The sequence below is a fragment of the Phascolarctos cinereus genome, unplaced genomic scaffold (genome assembly GCF_003287225.1).
Source record: "Phascolarctos cinereus isolate Bilbo 61053 unplaced genomic scaffold, phaCin_HiC Scaffold_9;HRSCAF=440, whole genome shotgun sequence".
NCBI lineage: Eukaryota > Metazoa > Chordata > Mammalia > Diprotodontia > Phascolarctidae > Phascolarctos > Phascolarctos cinereus.
In genome coordinates, this window is record NW_027556402.1 from 21242253 (window position 1) to 21261049 (window position 18797).

The 18797-nt window shown below is 39.5% G+C and overlaps 1 long non-coding RNA gene across 1 annotated transcript in view; it reads left to right on the forward strand.

The window, feature by feature from the left end:
• Positions 1-12118, forward strand: part of LOC144455166 (uncharacterized) — a 53900-nt gene extending 41782 nt beyond the window's left edge. Inside the window, exons 2-3 of the long non-coding RNA XR_013483876.1 lie at positions 2788-3050; positions 4217-12118. This is a non-coding gene — a long non-coding RNA (uncharacterized LOC144455166). The remainder of the gene's footprint in view (positions 1-2787; positions 3051-4216) is intronic.
• Positions 12119-18797: the final 6679 nt, after the last annotated feature.

The window sequence follows — 18797 nt, forward strand, 5'->3', positions numbered from 1 at the left end:
TGTGCCCAAGGCACAGCAAGGAGGCCAGTGCCACTGGATTGGAGAGTATGTGGAGGAACAGAGCTGTTACGTGGCAGAGGCAGCCCCTGAATTTGGACCTTTCTGACCCCAAGGGCAGTTCTCTATCCACTACAATATACTGCCTTTCTCTTAAATTGAAAACACACTTTGTAAAATAAATATAAATATATTTTATAGTATTTTACTAATGTATTAATTCATTAAAAGAATTAATAAATATAATATTTATGCCACATTTAATATATTTATATTGTTTTGTTATATATTATGTAGTATATACATTATATAGTATATAATTATACATCATGTATTAATTATGTGATTATACTATATACTATACAATGCTATATTATATAATTTCATCTTATATAACATATCATGGCATTATAATATGTGTTTATATTATATTTATAATAAATATAAAATAAAAACCAAATTTTGTAAAAATGAATTTTTTTGTGGCTATATGTATATAAAACCAAAATATCTAGCAAGAAGTGAGTTGTTGTTTGGCGTCATAAAGACAGAAAAATTAGGACAGAAAAATCAGAATTTTAGAGCAGGAAAGGCCCTTGGGAGCCATCTGGTCCAACACCCTCATCATACACATGATGAATTGAAGACCAGAGATGTTAAGTGATGGTTTGCCCAAGGTCGCGCAGATAGTTAATTAGCACAATTTGGATCTTTAAAGGATGATGTTCACTGCCTGCTCCCTAGACTTCCTTCTAGGCCATCTCCATTCAACTCTGCCTGGCTATAGGAACCATAACCAGCCCCTCAACCAGACGTGATTAACAGGATGATTCAAAGGCATGGCTTGGAGCCCTGAATATTGCCCATCATTGCAACCTTTTCCTTTCCACCTCGGTGAATTTGGTTCAGTCATAGCCACTTGCTCTCATGGTTCTCTTCCTACCTGTTTAACCACTCCTCAGTCTCTCTGCAATTCATCATCCATATTATACCTCATAAGTGTGGTTAGCTAGGTGCTGCAATGGATAGAGTGCTGGATCTAGAAGTCAAGAAGACTCATCTTCCCAAGTTAAAATCTGACTTCCAACACTTACTAGTTATGTGACTGTGAACCAGTCATTTAATCCTGTTTGCCTCAGTTTCCTTATCTATAAATGAGCTGGAGAAGGAAATGGCAGACCACTCCAGTATTTTTTTCCAAGAAAACCCCAAATAGGTAACAGAGAGTCAGACATGCCTGAAATGATCAAACAACAATCGTGGGTGTACCCTAAGACTTTCTCCTGGATTGCCTCTATAGTCTGTCTTGCTGACCTCATCTGCTCTGATAGGTTTGATTCCCCATCCCCAATACCAACGCCTCATTGATCTCCAAATCCAGCTCCAGTATCTCCTCTGAGTTTGTCCGGCGTCACCAGCTGCCTTTTGGACATTTCAAATTGAATATCAACCCCAACACGTCTGAAACAAAACTCATTATGTTTCCACCAAAATCCTCCCTTCTTCCAAACTTCCCCATTTCTGTCAAAGACACCACCATTCTTCTGGCCTCCCAGGTTTATTTGAAACTTAGTAACTGTTAGCAGAGGTGGAGAAAATTCAAGTGCTAAAATATCAGGAATATAAATCAGAGTCACCTTCAATTTTCAGGAGGGTTTTTTTTTTAAACATAACATATATATAGTGTGAATTTCATTTTGGTAATGTCTTACCTTGGTGGTGTAGCAAATAAAAAGTTGGACTTGGAATCAGTAAGACCTGGGTTCAAGTCCACCTTCTAACACATGCTGGCTGTAAGATCCTCATTGAGAAGCTTAGCCTTTCCTTGCCTCAGGCAACTTTCCCAGAGTATCCTTTGAAGAACAGCTGCTCATCTACATTGATAGGAGGTTCCTCCCTGGGAGTTCCTTTTACCAATAAAATCACAAGTGAGGGCCAAAATTAAGAGTTCTAACTCCACCATTTAAAAACAACGACTTTCATTTTTGACTGTTTGGAGTTCAATATGTAAATTTGTGGAAACCAATAATAGATGGATAAATATATCAAATCAAAAAATCTAAATCTTTTTTAATGGGCCCTAAGCTAAATAATAATGTTATAAAACCTGAAATCTGAGAAAACAAAAGATTAGCAGAAAGAGCCAATACTTGTGTATGGCAAAGTAGAGGAAATTAAGGTTTCTTAATTTTTTTCCCCTCCCCAGTGGGTATTTTTAAAGTTGGTAAGCTTTAACTTGTTACCAAGAAAGCCCTATAATTCATTCTGAAAAAATGCCTCTGATACTTATTTGTCCATTTCTTACCACTTCGGGGCTAATAATAACAGAAATTGTTAAAACTAACCTAATTGGACTCAACCTCTCAGTGACTACTGAAGTTCTTTGTCCTTCATTTTCAAAGAGGACCAATGATCATGGGGCGAGGTCTTGACTTGTGTGTGAATTGGATTTAAGTGAGGCAGAGTTGCACAAAACCATCATCAGCTTCACTCTCCCTTCCTCAGTCACTGAAGTCCAGTGGCAAGACAAAAGTTGAGAGGGTCAGTGGTGGCCAGGGATGCAATGGATGACCTTAGTGTCTTTGATGTCTGACCAAGCTCAAGCTTCACAGTGCCTGCTTTGGCTACCTTCATTGGAACAAAATGTTCTCATCTGCCTGTTCTGCTGGGGGAAATCTTCACATGCTTGGGGTAGACGTCCCCCTAACTCCTCAGTGGGTGAGGCCCATTGTTTACACTCAACCTACTTTAGTGTGTCTGCCACCCTGTTGGTTTTTTTTTTTTAACCAGGGTGTGACTGCTGTGCATGCTACAGCTTCTTGGAGCCGCAGTGAGAGTTGAGTGCCAGGTAGACACCAAAGGTGGACGGGCAGTCCTGAAAAGGACTCCGCAAGCCCCCGCTCCAGAAGTGCTAGTCTTCTTTGAACACTCCATACACCCCAGCTACTGAAGTAAAGAAGCGGTCTATCTCATTGCCTCGGCTGTTGGACAGTGATGACTGGAAAACAACAGAAAAAAAAATCTAGATGTATTTCCAGGAAAAAGAAGATCAGGTATCTTCCCTCTTGTTGACATAACCTTCCACAAGTTATGGTTGTAAAAAACATAAGTGATGTGAAATTTTTCCCTTTGAATGGCTCTGAGGCAGTGAACCTAATCTATGTTTGTTCATAGCTGAGGTGAATGGCTCCTTGGATAACCCACCTTTTTGCTAGGCACAGTCATAACTAGGATGGGGAGCCTGGAGCATTGCCCTAGGGTGCTGACATAGCGAGGGGTGAGGGAAAAATAGGTTGCATATAGTGGTCCTCCAAGCTGCTGTCACTTGATTCCCATTCTTTCACTGACTCCGCGCTACATGACTGCCCTTCTCCCTTGCCCTATCCTGGCCCACCACCCCAAGCATCACATTGCTGCGATCCTTATCTCCTAGAGATTACCTTTCCCCACTGATTTTCTCTCCTCCTTAACCTTCAGGCATGCCGTGGAAGTGTGGACTGGGGGGTGGATTCCTGGCACCTGATTAGTGTAGACTATTCTCTGCATTCTGTATCATAATACTGGGCCTGGGGACTTGGACCATACCTTTCACAGGGAAAATCTTGCATTATTGTTGATAATGAGGTATGATGTCCCAGGTAGGATATGGAGGCATTCCTGCATCTTGGGGAAATTTTCCCTGGCTTGGCACATAGTAGGAACCTAATGAATACTTGTTGACCTCACTTTTCTCCCTCCTCTGGCAACTCCCCCAGAAACAGTGCTTCAGGGCATTTGCCCATGGGGACATCCTTTTGTTCCCTTCTATCCCCTATAGAACCTGGGATCTTGAGGTGTCTCCAGCACTGGCATTTCTAGTCACAGATCTGCAGCTATGCAAATCTTCCCCCTATGTGGAATTTAGTCTAATAAAATCTATACTAAATTAATTTTTAATTGTTAAAAATGAATTTAAAATTTAGACTAAATTTATGAAAATTAATCCCAGCTTATAGTTGCTTACATTTTAAAACCCCAAGGTAAGAAATTATGCCATAGAGCTGAATTGAATTTTCTCTAATTTTTAACTCAAATTTCATCACTGCATAGGACAGAAGAAAGAAAGGGAATATGTGGCTGGTGTCTTAGCTTTCTGCTTTCTATGAAGAGAATAAATTTAAGCAATCATCAGGTGAATTGAGTAACCTGTAATTTTTTCTTTTTCTTCAAAAATATTTAGGTAACACTTTTTGCCACGGGTATAAAGTTCAGTGTAAAAGTGAAAGGACGAAGACAAAGAAATCTTATGGTTTGCCAAAGAGGAGAGGTCAAGTACTGGTCTCAATCTACTGATTCCTTCATTCACTGCTGCCTGACTCTTTGCAGATATTCATAGATCATTCATTACATTTATCTCTACAATGCTTCAAGATGATGCAGTTAGGCAAGAAGACTCAAATGACTGGGTGGGTGCAAAGGTGAGCTGGTAAATGTTTAACAATCAGCTCTCTGGAAAGAAAAAATGTGCTCATCACACACTTTTTTTTATTAAGGCAATCACCATTTCCTTCTCATTGTACAGATGAGGCAAAGAGAGTTAAATGACTTGCCCAGGGTCACAAACCTAGTTAAGTGTCTGAGGCCAGATTTGAACTCAGGCCTGCTGGCTCTAGGGCTGGTGCTCTATCCACTGTAAGCCCTAGCTTCCCCTTTCAGGCCATACTTTTAAGATTAATCTGCATCGTTAAAACTTTCTCCATCACTCTTGAGTCTAAACAATCAACAAAACAATAATTCAGGCCCTGATTCATAGTGTTTGCCAATTTCTGAGGTATAAATACTCACACTGAAAATTTAACTATCAATTGTCATGAGCCACTTCAAGCTAGCTCTCCTGCATGCCCTTGGATGGGAGCCAGAAGGAGAAAGGCATCATGTCATGCCATTTGACTCAAGGCTTAGAAGGGATCTCAGAAGTTATTTCTTCCAACTTTTACCCATATCATGGACCTTGGCTATAATACACTTAGGGAGTGATTACTCAGCCTCTTCCCATAGTCCTCCAGTGACAGAGAGACCCCAGAGGCATCTCATTACAATTTTGGACAGCTCCATCTGTTGGGAGTTTCCCTTATGTTGAGTCAATATCTGACTCCTTGTAATTTCCACTCTTTAATCCTCTCCCTGTTTTCTGGGGCCGAGCACATGCTAATCTCTTTCCACCTTTAAGTGTTTGAAGACAGCTCTCTTCAAGATCAATTACGTTCTCAGTTCCTCCTTCAACCTTCAATCCTCATAGATCGGAAATCATATATGTCTTTCTACTCCAACACCTTACCCCCTTGCCGATCAATCACAAACAGCCCTATGTGTCATGATGAGAGAAATAGATGAAGAGGGTCTACATGGAGCGAGATAATGGAAGAAGTGCTATCATCTTGCTCACTGCCCTATTCTTCCTCAGAGAGAAATAGAATGGAGGTAACATTTGTGTCCTATTATAAAGGCTACCATAATTAGTACTACTATTTGTAATGGAAAAATCCTAGGCTTGCTTCCCTCCATCTCTCTGTGTAAGATGGCATGCAATTTTGGGAGGAAGAAGAAGGAAGAAACTTAGCATTCTTTTTTTTTGGCTATGCAATGGACTTGCCTAGGGTCACACAGCTAGTAAGTGTTATGTGTCTGAGGCTGGCTTTGAACTCAGGTCCTCCTGAATCCAAGGCCAGTGCTCTATCCACTTCACCACCTAGCTGCCCCCTGAACCTTAGCATTCTTAATCCTTCTTGTTTCCTGTATTCCTTTGGAAGACTGATGAAGTCGATGGACCCCTTCTGAAGATAATGTTTTTAAATGCATAACAGGAAATGAAGTATATTGAAATACAGTTGTTTTTTTTTTTTTGGCTGGGCAATGGGGTTAAGTGACTTGCCCAGGGTCACATAGCTAGTAGGCATCAAGTGTCTGAGGCCAGATTTGAACTCAGATCCTCCTGACTCCAGGGCCAGTGCTCCAGCCACTGTGACACCCAGCTGACCTGAAATACAGTTTTCTATATATGTATGTATGTACGTATGTATTTAAAAGTCACAGACCCTAGGTTAATAACTCTTGGGGTAGAAGGATCCCATAATTTCCCATCCACTGTGTACTTAGAGCCTAACATTTCCAGGACCCATCCTTGCTTTCCTTCTTGTCACCTCAAGACACACTCTGCTGAGTGTAGCCAAGCTAGGTACATCCTGGTCAATGGTGGTCTCAACTGCCTTTGCATTGCCAAGTGAAGTAGAATTTGTTTTTTCTTAACTTATCTACATAAACCAAACCTTCCATATATTTCTCCTTTTTTGTATCCCTCACCACTTAAATTCCTTCAGTTAATAGACAATGAACAATGATTCATACAGTGCTCACTTGCCAGAGAAATTTAATACTATCAAGACCATGTTTATACTGCCTAAATTAAAATTACTCTTAAAAATGTAACCCTTCTAGTTTTTCTGGCTCTTTAATTCATTCATGTTTATTCTACTTTTTTAAAAAAAATTCCAGCCTTCAGATCTAGTGTAGTATTCCTTTTTGTTAATTCTATTCTCTATGTGTAGTAAAAACAAAACAAAAACCCAACAAAATAAAACACTGGCCTCAAATCAAGAGATGGCTATTTTTAACAGAAGCTCTGTAACCTTAGTTTTGTGGGCCTGATTTTCCTCATTTATAAAGTGATAAAATTGGACTGAAGTGATACTCTGGGTTGCTTCCAGATCTAATATTTTAGGATTTGATGTATTGTATTCTGTGAAAGGTATTTTAACATAGTGGATAAAGTGTTGGATTCTCAGGTAAAAAGAACTGAGTTCTAGTCCAGCCTTTGTCAGACATAGACAGTTTGACCCTGGATATGTCACTTAATTTCTTAATGCCCCAAACAGCTGTCTAAGACTATAAATTGTAGAATAAATCTTATCTGTATTGGTAGTGAAAGTTTAATCTGTAAGCTTTCCCTAAACCAATGTCCAGTTGAAAAAATTCAGTGCACATTGATATTAGTTGCACATCTCTGTCTGGCTGTCTGTCTCTTTCTCCATTTACTTTGTTCAAGGCAGGTTTTGAACTCCCTTCTGTCTAGTCTCCCAAGCAGCCAAAGGGACTTTGGTCACTGGGTGGCCCTGATTTGGGATGAGAGGAGGAGAACCAAGTGCAATTGGTGAGAAAGAAGAGAAAGGTTGAATGGTATGAGAAGAAAAGGGAGGAGAGAACAAGGGAGAAGGAGAGTGAAGAGAAAAAAGAGAGAGGAAACTAGGTAGGGGGAAGTCAGTTGTTATCAACAAATGTATTTAAGATTGTAAGGGTACAACTAAGATGAATAGTCAAGATCAGTCAACTGAATTAAAACCTTGGTTTTTTTCTGAAGATTGTAATGATGCTGCTGCTTGAAGGTAATGGATTTTTAAAGAGGTTGAAGTGGACTTCTGGGTCACATGATCCAAAACATGGAGGATTAGACATTTTCTCTGATCCCTATGACTTCTAAAACCTCTCCAAAACAGAAATTATCTGCCAAAGAGAAAACAATTTCAGCTTTCTCAATGGTCTAAGATACCTGGAACACATAAGGTTGAAAGGAATCATGATTAATATAATTGTACACATATAACCTATATCAGATTGCTTGCTGCCTTGGGGAGGGGGGAGGAGAGGGAGAGAGGGAGACAAATTTGGAACTCAAAATCTTATAAAAGTAAATGTTGAAAACTATTTTTACATACAATTGGGGAAAATGGTATTAAATGGAAAAAAGAAAAGAAGAAAAAAAGCTAAAAAGCTAAAAAAAAAAGAAATCATGGACTGATACTGATACCCTTGACCTCACTTAGAACCCCCCTGCTTTTGCCTACCATGCTGCTGTTATCAAGGCTGCACTAGCTGACTCAAGGACCCAATACATGATCTTGCAACAAAAGCCAACCCTACACCCTGGTCCCCCTTCCATCTTCCTAATGCCATGGATTTCCAGGTTCCAGTTTATGGAAATTTGTTCAGGAATGACAGCTAGTGCTGCTGCAGCAGCATTCTGTGCTGCAAAAGACCTCTGCAGGAGAGTAGGCAGGACACATGTCTGAGCTTGAAATAGAATTCAATCCCACATACTTCCCTCCTCCCAGAGTCTCAAAGACCCAAACTCCAGAAATTAACCCTATAGCACCAGGGTGGCAGATCTCTGAATTGCCAGAGGACTGAGGAACAGAGGGAGCAGGACAGGACACTGGGATGGGGCACCCTGTGTGTGGAAGGGGCTGCGTGCTGCTTCACTAAGCCCAAGAGAAAGAGATCAGCATCCAACTCAGGCAAGTTCAGTTATAATCAGGAATATTTCATAATCAGAGATGTGATGATGGTTGTAGGATCCTACCAGTGCCCTCTCTGTCATCTAAAGGAATTGACATTGTTTTGGAAGTGAGACATAATGGAAAAGAGGAATCCATGAGGGAAGCTAAACAAGGCAATGGCAGAATCCAATTAGAGGGGAGAGTCTGGAATAGATATCCTAAAAATTTTGATTTCCATGAGGAATATGGAGAAAACAGAGAAAGCAGATAATTATAGGGATCATGAAACAGAGATCGATGGTGTAGAGTAGACAGAAAAAGAGGATAGGTAGTGAAGAGAGTGAGAGAAACTCTGGAAAGGGATGTAAAAGTGAAACTTCAACAACTAATGAGTAGGATTAGTTGAAGGAAAGGAAGGGGAAATCTGCTTAACTGAGAGGGAAAATTGGGGAAAGAATTAAATAATCAGATAAAATCAGGAGAGAAAAAGGAATTAATAAGCAAAATCCCAAATGGAAAAGGGTAACAGATGAGAGATGGGGATTGGGGATGAGGCAAAGAGAGCCAGTGGAAATATGAATAATCTTTTTAAAAAAATGGTCAAGCTAAAATAACTGAAGGAACATAGTACTTTGTCTATAGCAGAAGACAGGTAAAAATCAGAACTTGAAAAAAATAGTAGTGACAAATGGAGAAAAATATAAACATAACTCTCATAACTTTAAATGTGAATGGATTAAACAGACCAATAAAATGAAAAAAAGTGACAGATTGGACAAGAAAACAAAACCTTTTAATTTGTTGCTTATAAGAAACACATTAAAGAAAACAAAGACATATACAAAAGAAAACTTAAGGGATGGAAAAAAATTTACTATGCATCAAATGAATGCCAGAAATAACAGGAGTTATAATCATGCTATCTGACAAAGTAAAAACAAATACCCAAAAGGTAAAAAGGGCTTATCAAGAAAATCACATTATGCTGAAAAGAACTATAGACAGCAAACCAATATCAACTCTCCATTTTCCATCTACAGCCCTTCTTGGTTTCCATTCTACAGCCCATCATGTCCCTGTTGAATGTAGCACCTGGTACCACTCCCACCCCCACTCCCATTGCTTTTCAGCTTTCTTTTGTGTGTTTTCTTTTCCTGTTAGATTGTAAACTTCTTGAAGGCAGGAACTCTCTTTTTCTTATTTGTGTCTCCAGTGCTTAGCACAGCATCTGGCACATAGTAGGTTCTTTTTTTTGTTTTTAGAAGCAGAAAGACTGGGTTTACTTCAGATCATAAGCAGAACATAAAGAGTTCAATGTAATATTGGCATATCCCCTTTCAAGGACACCAGATGTAGGAAAACATGGATTTATAGCACCGATCAACTGAAAATTTATAAAGCTGATAAAAATGAGTCATAGACACTTTATGAAAAGATTTTTTTCCCCAAAAATAATGAATTCTTCTGGTTTATTGGAAATGTAACAATTTGTAAGACTTTGCTTTATATACATATTTTCCAAGAATATTCTCATCAGGGAAGAGTTACAAACCAAGTATCTTAAGAATAGAAGATATCTGGAATACAAAATGATTCCTTCAGTCTAGAGAAATTGCAGACTTAAACGTTGGCTTCCCTGGTAGATTTATTGGTCTATAGGCTAGCTACTAGTTGACAAAGAGATTAAGGGGTAGTAAAATTTAAAGCTAATGGGTCAGAGGTGCCCATGACACAGAGGACCCAGTTTACTTTGTGGATATCAAAGTATTTTTGGCTTGTGCTTTGACCCAGGAATCTGAAACACAGTAGGTTGACACCAGCTTCCCCTTTTGACCATGATGGTTATAATTTTATAATATTTAATTAAATTATATAATATTTACATAGTAGGTTCTTAACAAATGTTTATTGAATTGAACTGTATATCAGTAGTAAATGTATATGCTCCAAATGGCTTAGCTTCTAATTTCATAAAGGAAACATTAACTTAGCTACAAGAAGACATAGACAGTAACACAATAGTGACTTCAATATCCTTCTGTCAGGATTGGATAAGTCTAACAGAAAGATAAACAAAAGAGAAAAATGTGGAACTGAACAAATTGCTAGAGAAATGGGAGTTAAAAACCTCTAGCATCTTCTAAATGGGACTGCAAAAGAACATACATATTTCTCAACACAACTTGGAAACTCTTGAAACATTGACCATGTGCTAGGGCACAGAGATTTTGCAAACAAATGTAAAGGGGCAGAAATTGCTAATATATAATTCACAGACCATAATGAATTAAAATAGTCATTGGTTTCAGAACTACAAATAAAAAACACAAACCCAAGTGGAGACTTAAAAGTGAACTCCTAAATAATGACTGAGTCAAAGAACAAATCATAAAAACAATTAAAGAGATTGAAGCTATGCCTTCTTATTACTATTCTTTCTGGTTCTTAGTCAGAAGGAATGCTTGATGGAGAAATGCCTCTGGAAGTCCGAGAGTTTGTCACCACGTCGTTATGTTCTAATAACCAAATTTGTTACACAAAATCTCCCTGGCACCATGTTGTTACTAGGGGAGCTCTGGAGTAGGTAAAATTATGCTGGAGGTTTTTGTGAGCGTATTATTACTATTTCATTTTTAACATTGTTTCTCCAAAGCCTTTGTCTGAAGGTGCCATGAAGAACTAGAACACAGATGGACGGACTCCCAGGTTGCTAAACTAAGTACTATAGAGAAGGTAATTAAATGGTGAAGACACTAGAAAGTTTTATAGCAAAGAAGAAAACAGTAATAACAATGTTAGCAGTAATTGCTGCATATTTACCCAAAGCCTTTTGTTAGAGGCTTCAAAGGGTGGTGTAGAACTTTTCCTGTAAGTTCTCCAATCATCCCTGGGAAGCAGCTAGTCAATCAACAATCATTTATCAAATGTCTACTATGTGCCAGGAACTGTACTAAGTGCTAGGAATGCAAACACAAAATACAGACCCTCTTCTTAAGGAACTAACAATTTAATGAGGCAGACAACATGCACATCATTATGTATAAGCAAGATGTATACAGCACAAATTGAAAATAATCACAGAAGGAAGGCACTATCATTAAGGAGGTTAAGGAAAGGCTTCTAGTAGAAAATGGGCTGTTAGCTGAAACTTGAAGGAAGTCGGGGAAGCCTGAAGGCAGAGATGAGAAGTCAGAGAATTCCAGGCACTGGGAACAGCCAGTAAAAATGCCTGGAGTCTGGAGATGGAGTGTCTTGTGTGAGGAACAACCAGGAAGCACACAGATATGAAATTATTTTTTCCAAAGTAAAAAGAAAAAAGAGTCAGTCATAAAAATGTAATTATAAGCCTAAGCTCTTATTTCCTGGTCAATCATAATATAAATTGCTGCTATTTTTATACATTTTTATTGATGTCCTTTTTGCAACTTCACCAAACTTCTTCCATTATTCTTCTTCCTACCTTCTCACAGAGAAGCATACCATATAATAAATAATATCTTTAAAGGAAAGAAAGAGGGGAAAAAATCAGCAAAACCCATCAATACATCAAAAAAGTCTGCAAATATATTCCACATGGGTTGACCTCCCACCTCTGCAAAGGAGTTGACTATATAATTTGGGTATATTCCATGTCTTCTCACCTCTTTTCTTTTGAGCCACACTTGTTTTTTGTAATTTTGTAAAATTCACCTTTGATTGTTTGTGGTTGTTCTTTTCATTTACGTTGCTGTAGTCATTGTGTATATTATTTTCTTGGTTCTGCTTACTTCACTCTGAATCAGATCCTATAAATCTTTCCATGTTTCTCTGTATTTATCATAGTCATTATTTGATATAGCACAATAATATTCATTACATTTCACCTACTATAGTTTGTTTAGCCTTTCCCCAATTAAACAATGTCCACTTTGTTTCCAGTTCTTTGCTCCCACAAAAGTTAAGCTACAAATGCTTTGGTGTATAATGAGGACTTTCTTATCAATGACCTCCATGGGGTATACGCCTAGTGGTAGAAACACTGAGTCAAAGGGTATCCAAGGGTGGGAAACTTGCTGCCTCAAGGCCTCACATGGCCCCTAGGTCCTGAAGTGCAGCCTTTTGTGGCCCTCTAGGTCCTCAAGTGTGGCTCTTTGACTGGATTCAAGAGGCCACATTTCAGGACCTAGAGGGCCACACATGGCCTCGAGACCACAGGTTCCCTACCACTTCAAGATGCTTTAGTCTCTTTGTTTGTATAATTCCAAATTGCTTTCCAAAATATTTGTACTGATTTACAATGTTGCTATATGCCAATGACCATAGTTTTCTAAAGCTTTAGTCATTTCAAAATAATGATTCAATATTTACTAAGCACCTACTATGTGCAAAGCACTGTGCTATGTGCTGAAGAAATAATAGGGTAAAAGTCTCTACACTTAAGAATCTTATAATTTTGAGAAGATGTAGCGTGTTCATAGACAAATACAAATCCAAAGTAGAGAATGAAGGGGACCAGGGAGAAATTGGACTAAGTATTCTGGGGAAATTGAAAGAAGAGAGAAGTGGGATGCTCAGGGAAGGTGGCATCTGAGCATAGCACTGAAGGGATGTAACTTCTGGATGGCCGAAATGAGCAATGAGCACATTCCAGGCATGGGGGACAGCCAATGCATATCAGTCTTAAGGAATGGTGCCAAGCACTGGGGATACAAAGAAAGTAAAAAATATGGTCCCTGCCCTCAAGAAGCTCACAGTCTAATGGATAAGACAGCATGCAAACAATTTCATGCATGTAAAATACATACAATGGAAGTAAAGGTAATCTCAAAGGGAAGGGAGGACCTTCTGCAAAGGAACCGTGCAGAACGTGGAACTTCAGCTGAGTCTTGAAGATGGGTAGGGTAACCAGGAGGCAGAGGTTAGAAGGGTGAGTATATTATAATAAATAAGTTTGCAATTGGAAGATAGAGCAATACACCTGAAGTCAGGAGGACCTGAGTTCAAATCTAGCCTCAAATACTTACTAGCTGTGTGACCCTGTTCTAGTCAAGTTACCTAATTGCTGTTTGCCTCAGTTTTCTCATTTGTAAAATAGGGGTAATAATGGTACCTATCTCCCAGGGTTGTCATAAGGATCAAATGAGATAAGATTTGTAAAGGGCTTAACACAGTGCCTGGCACACAGTAGGCACCATATGAATGTTATTATTATTATTATCGTCATTGTTGTTGTTATATTGTCCCACAAGTGGTAAACATCAAAGTGGAGTTTGAACCCAGGTTCTCAAATGCCAGAGCCAGAGTTCTTTCCCTTACACTAGGTTACCTAGATTCTTCCTTTGACAGAGCTGTCAAAAATGATTTTCTCAAGGCACAGGATTGATCTTCTTCTCAAAAAACCAAACCTTCATTCAGGTAGTATACCAGTCTGGCTGAGACGCAGAGTTCTTGAAGGTGAATGAGGAAAGAAACTCAGTCTGAAAAGGTCATTTGGAGCCTAATTGTGGAAACTTTTGAAGGCAAGACCAAGTTTTAGCCTTAGGAATGAGGTTATGAAGGTTTTATTTTTTGAGAGGTAGATCAGTCCTGTGCCTTGAGAAAATCATTTTTGACAGCTATGTGAAGGGTGGATTGGAGAAGGGAGGATCTGGAGGCATAGAGACCAGTATCAGCACAGTTTTTCTTATGAGTCAAAAAACAGAAAGAGCGTATCTCCTCACTGATCTTGAAGTTATTCTTGAAGTTAACCTCAAAAAAAAATCTTTAAAAGAAGCAAGAGAATCAGGATGCTTTGGAGTCCTTTATAGAGTCACTATGAGCATAGGGAGCAATGATGTTAGCATTCCAACTAGTCTGCTCAGTGTTCCAGCACGTCAGCCTCAAAAGAAAAAATTTGCCTTAAATCTTGAGGAATTCAAGCTGAATCCACAAGTCTAGAAGGCAAAGACATACTATAAGGTAAATGTCTCATGAAATATTAAAAGAGAACTAAAATATTTAGAACTAACTAACATTTGTAGCCCCACTTCCCCCACAATGCCATGCCACACCATGTTTGCCAAACACCCTCTAGAAAAGCAATCTCTCAGAGTTTGAGTTCCCAGGTCTGGGTGTGGGGGCCCCCTAGCCGGTTCCCTCATGGTAGTGAGTCAGTTTGAAACCCCTGACCCAACATACACACCCCACAAGAGGTGGAAGACAATAAATTATTCCCCCTAGCCAAGAGAAAGAATGGAAGAGGAGCAGAAAGGGAAGGGAAGAGTTAGTTAGAGAAGTGATATTCTAGAGGATTCTGTGCTTTCAGGAAAGAGGAAGCGAAACTCATCTGAGGTCAATGTTTTCCCAGGGAGTTTACTTTGGACAGGAAGCTAGCTGGACTCCCATACTCTCCAGCCTCAGGGAGGTTGTATACACCCAACTTCAGGGTACTGTGTGTCAGCAGAAGGGGGAAGAGTAAGGAAAGTGAGAAATGAAGCCAGAAACAAGCTACTGGGATGTAGGAGGGGAAGCTAAAAGATTAAAATAAAAAAGTCTATGAAAGAAAGCCTGGGTAAAAACCTGGCTCCCTAGCAGATAAACCAATAAGGACGTTCATGAAGACCAAAGGAAAATTTAGAAAGTCAACAAAAACCATATCAAATATTCAATGGAGCAAATATTGTGCTATGAAGGAAAATGAACCAAAAATCCTTAATGAGAAAGATAATTCTAAGGACTCTCTAGAGATCGTGGAAAAAACAGCAAGAAACTGAAGGATGATACAAAAGAGAAATAAACCTTTTAAAATAGAATATTAAAGACTTCCAGTTAAGGTGGTTCCATGAAACGCTGTAAAGAAGCACAGCTCCTCTCCACCCCATAAAACCCAAAAAATATCTGAAGAAGGCCTCAGATAGAAAGATGTCAAAGAAAAACAGAAGTGAGCTCTTCTATCTAGTCCAAAACTGCACAAAAACAAATGGTCAAAAGCTGTCAGAGGCTGGGACAACAGCTATGCCGGGGAAGCCAGATCAAGACTGGGAAATGGGCCTGAAGCAAGGAAAGCCTAGAAGAAAGATGCTAGGGAGGTCAGGGACACCAGCAAAACTTCCAGCAAATGGCCTGGGTATGATGAGAGAAGGGTCATTCCAGGGAAGTCAATATAACTCCAGGAAACTGGCTTGAAGTTGGTAGCTTCTCTGAACAAGGATGTCCTGAGGAGAATCACAGGCAAATACAATCTCCGGCATTTTGAATCTGAAGCCAGATCCCAGTTGTGACCTGGCAGAACAGGAAGAGTGGACAGAGCCAGTCCCCATAGGGTACCATAGGTGCTGAGTGTTTACTCCTTGGAGCAATGAGAGCTACAAGATAAGATGAAGCACAGCTCATCACCCAGGAGCCTATGCCCAGGCAGGAGGCCTGAGACCAACATGATCTTGAACATATGGATAATACCTGTCAGGGATACAGCAGGGAATGGAAAGGACTCCCAGCTGGGATTGTTTGAGAAGACAGAGGTGAGCAAAGCCAACCCCAGGAATGGCCCACCAGGGACGGAGATGAAAGCTAGGGATTGATGCAGACCATGGTGCCTCTTGCCAGCCACCCTATCTAGGATGGCAGTGGCATCTAGACTAGAAGGGATAAGACCAAATAAGACCTACATGACTCATTCAAGAATTCCAGAGGGGAAAGATCCTAGACTTGACCCTAAGTTCCAAGTTCCACAGACTGAGATGAAAATATGAGTAAACAGAATAAAATACCCCAAATAATGGTGAAATGCTATGAGTTAAGAGAAGCCAAAGATGTACGACTCAGAATAAGAGGGTAACTTCACAACAAGTAAAAGTAGAGTCTCTGAGGTAAGAAACCAAGCAAGCAAAAACAAAAACAACGGCTTGGCCTCAAGGACGACAAGAGTGGTTAGAAGATATTAAGAAGAAAGATTTTTGAAACTAGAATTGGAATAAGATCTCTGCAGAAAAAAATGTATGGAAAACAAATAGAAGTGGAAAGCTTTATGCAAGTAGCAGTGTCCCCGAAAATTAGACTGGATCAAACAGAGCCCAATGACTCCAAGAGCCCACAAGAAATATTGGAACAAACTTTAGAAGTTGAAGAAATGAAACCTTAAAGTGCTATGTAAATTACTATTGCTGTTGGTTTTTTTGTTATAATGATGATGATGGTGATGGAGTGGCTTTGGGGAACCAGGCACGTGTTGGTGGAGTTGCCAATTGGTGCCGCCATTCTGAAAGGCAATGTAGAATCATTCTCCGAAAGGTATTATTCTGTGGATTCCCTTTGTTTAAGCCAGTGATACAACTACTAGTCCTCAATCCCTAAGGAGATGAATGAAAAAGGAAAATGATCCATCCTTCCCAAAATATTTATAGCAACTCTTTTGACGGTAGCAAAGAATTGGAAAGTAGGGGGTGTCCATCGGATAGGAAATAACTGAACAAATTGCTGCAGAGACGTTTAAGATTGACTCAAAGAAACAACCTTCCCAGCAACTAAACCTGTTCAAAAGAGGGAGGTGGATGGCTCAGGAGGTGCTGTCTTCCTCCCTCATTTGGGTTCCTTAAGAGGAAGCTGCAGGACTCAGTGATGCCACGAGTGAAATTCTTGGTCAGATGTAAATTTGACCAGATGGTGGTCTTTGAAGTTCCTTTAGACTTTTAGATTCTGTAATTCTAATCAGGATAATATTTCTTTGTAAAGCTCTTTTTTGTCTTTGAATGAAAAATAATGTCTAATGCTATGAAAAGTGGGAGGTGTAAACTCATGACAGCTAGGATAAAATGAGATTTTTTTCATCTATGCCTCTTACTGAGGTAAAGACTAACTTATAATAGCTAGCTTTTTATATGGTGTGCTTGAAAGCATTTTACAAACATTATTCCATCGGATCCTCACAAGAACCCTGGGAGGTAGGTGCTGTTATTATCCTTAGTTTACAAATGAGGAAACTGAGGCAGACAGGCTAAGTGACTTGCCTAGAGTCACACGGATAATAAGTGTCTGAGGCTGGACTTGAACTCAGGTTTTCCTGACTCCAGGACCAGTGCTCTATTCACCGTGCAATCTAGCTGCACACAAGCAACCTAGGAAAAATGGACACATTCTCCAATGACGGCACAATCAAGATTGTTTTACTCCAGTTTTAGGCATAAACAATTACTTAGCAACAATGAGTCTTTTTTTTTTTTTAAAGAATTACTGGGAGGTTTTTTAACTGATTTTCCCTGCCAAAATATTTTAGGAAGGAAAAAAGAGCCCTCATATTTGTGCACAGTTTACAAAACTGATTGGTTAGTCATTTCAGTTATGCCCTCTTCGTGACTCCATCTGGGGTTTTCTTGGTTTTCTTGGAGTGGTTTGCCATTTCCTTCTCCAGTTCATTTTATAGATGAGGAAACTGAGGCAAACAGGGTGAAGTGACATGTCCAGGGTTACATAGCTAATAAGTGTCTGAGGCCAGATTTGAATTCAGAAAGATGAGTCTTCCTGACTGCAAGGCCAATGTTCTATCCACTTCACCACCTAGCTGCCCCGGGTTTACAAAGGGCTCTCATATATATATATATATATTTTTTTTCCATTTAATCCTCACAACAAACCCACAAGGCAAGTAGGGCAACTATCATGATTTCCATGGGGCAAGTGTGGCTGAAAAAGGTTAAGTGACTTACAATTATATTCATGTGAAAAAGTAAACTATTGCCTTTCAGGTTGTATGAGATGATGAGTTAGTCCCAACCAGGTTAAGCCACAGCACAAGACTCCCCTAAATCCTGAGTTAGAGACACTGTGTATATCAGGCACACATGGTATTGTTCAGTTGTTTTCAGTCTTGTTCAACTTGTTATGACCCCATTTGGGGTTTTCTTGGCAGAGATACTGGAGGATTCTGTCATTTCCTTCTCCAGCTCATTCCACAGTTGAGGAAAATGAGGCAAACAGGGTTAAGTGACTTGCTCAGGGTCACTTAGCTAAGTAAGTGTCTGTGGCTAGATTTGAACTTTGAAAGATGAGTCTTCATGACTCCAGGTACTCTATTCACTCATCTAACTACCTACCCCAGGCACATATAGGCTAGCATAATCAGAAGACAGCAATATACTTCCTTCTTTTAAAATGACTCAGCAAAAATGTATGGAAACATAAGGATTTTATTTTGTGGTTTCCAGGGTTGGAAGAAGAGAGGAGGGGGTGGATTTCAACAGTGCAATGTGTAGCTACAGAATAGGGCATTTCTATCACTTAAAACTTTAATGACATTTAGTTTTCCTCCTTATGTGGTAGGACTTCTGGTTCCTAATGACATTAATTCAATCAAAAGAAAAAAAATCTTGTGCCTTGATAAAGAAAGGTGAACCAAACTCCTACCAGGTATGGATAGCATGGATAACGACACCGATACATCTTTGGGCAGCCTACTCCCCCTACTGTAAGAAGTTTCGTGTTGAACTTCCTTCTGTCTGCAAGCATGCAAAGCAGGAATGACTTTGAAGATGCAGGAAG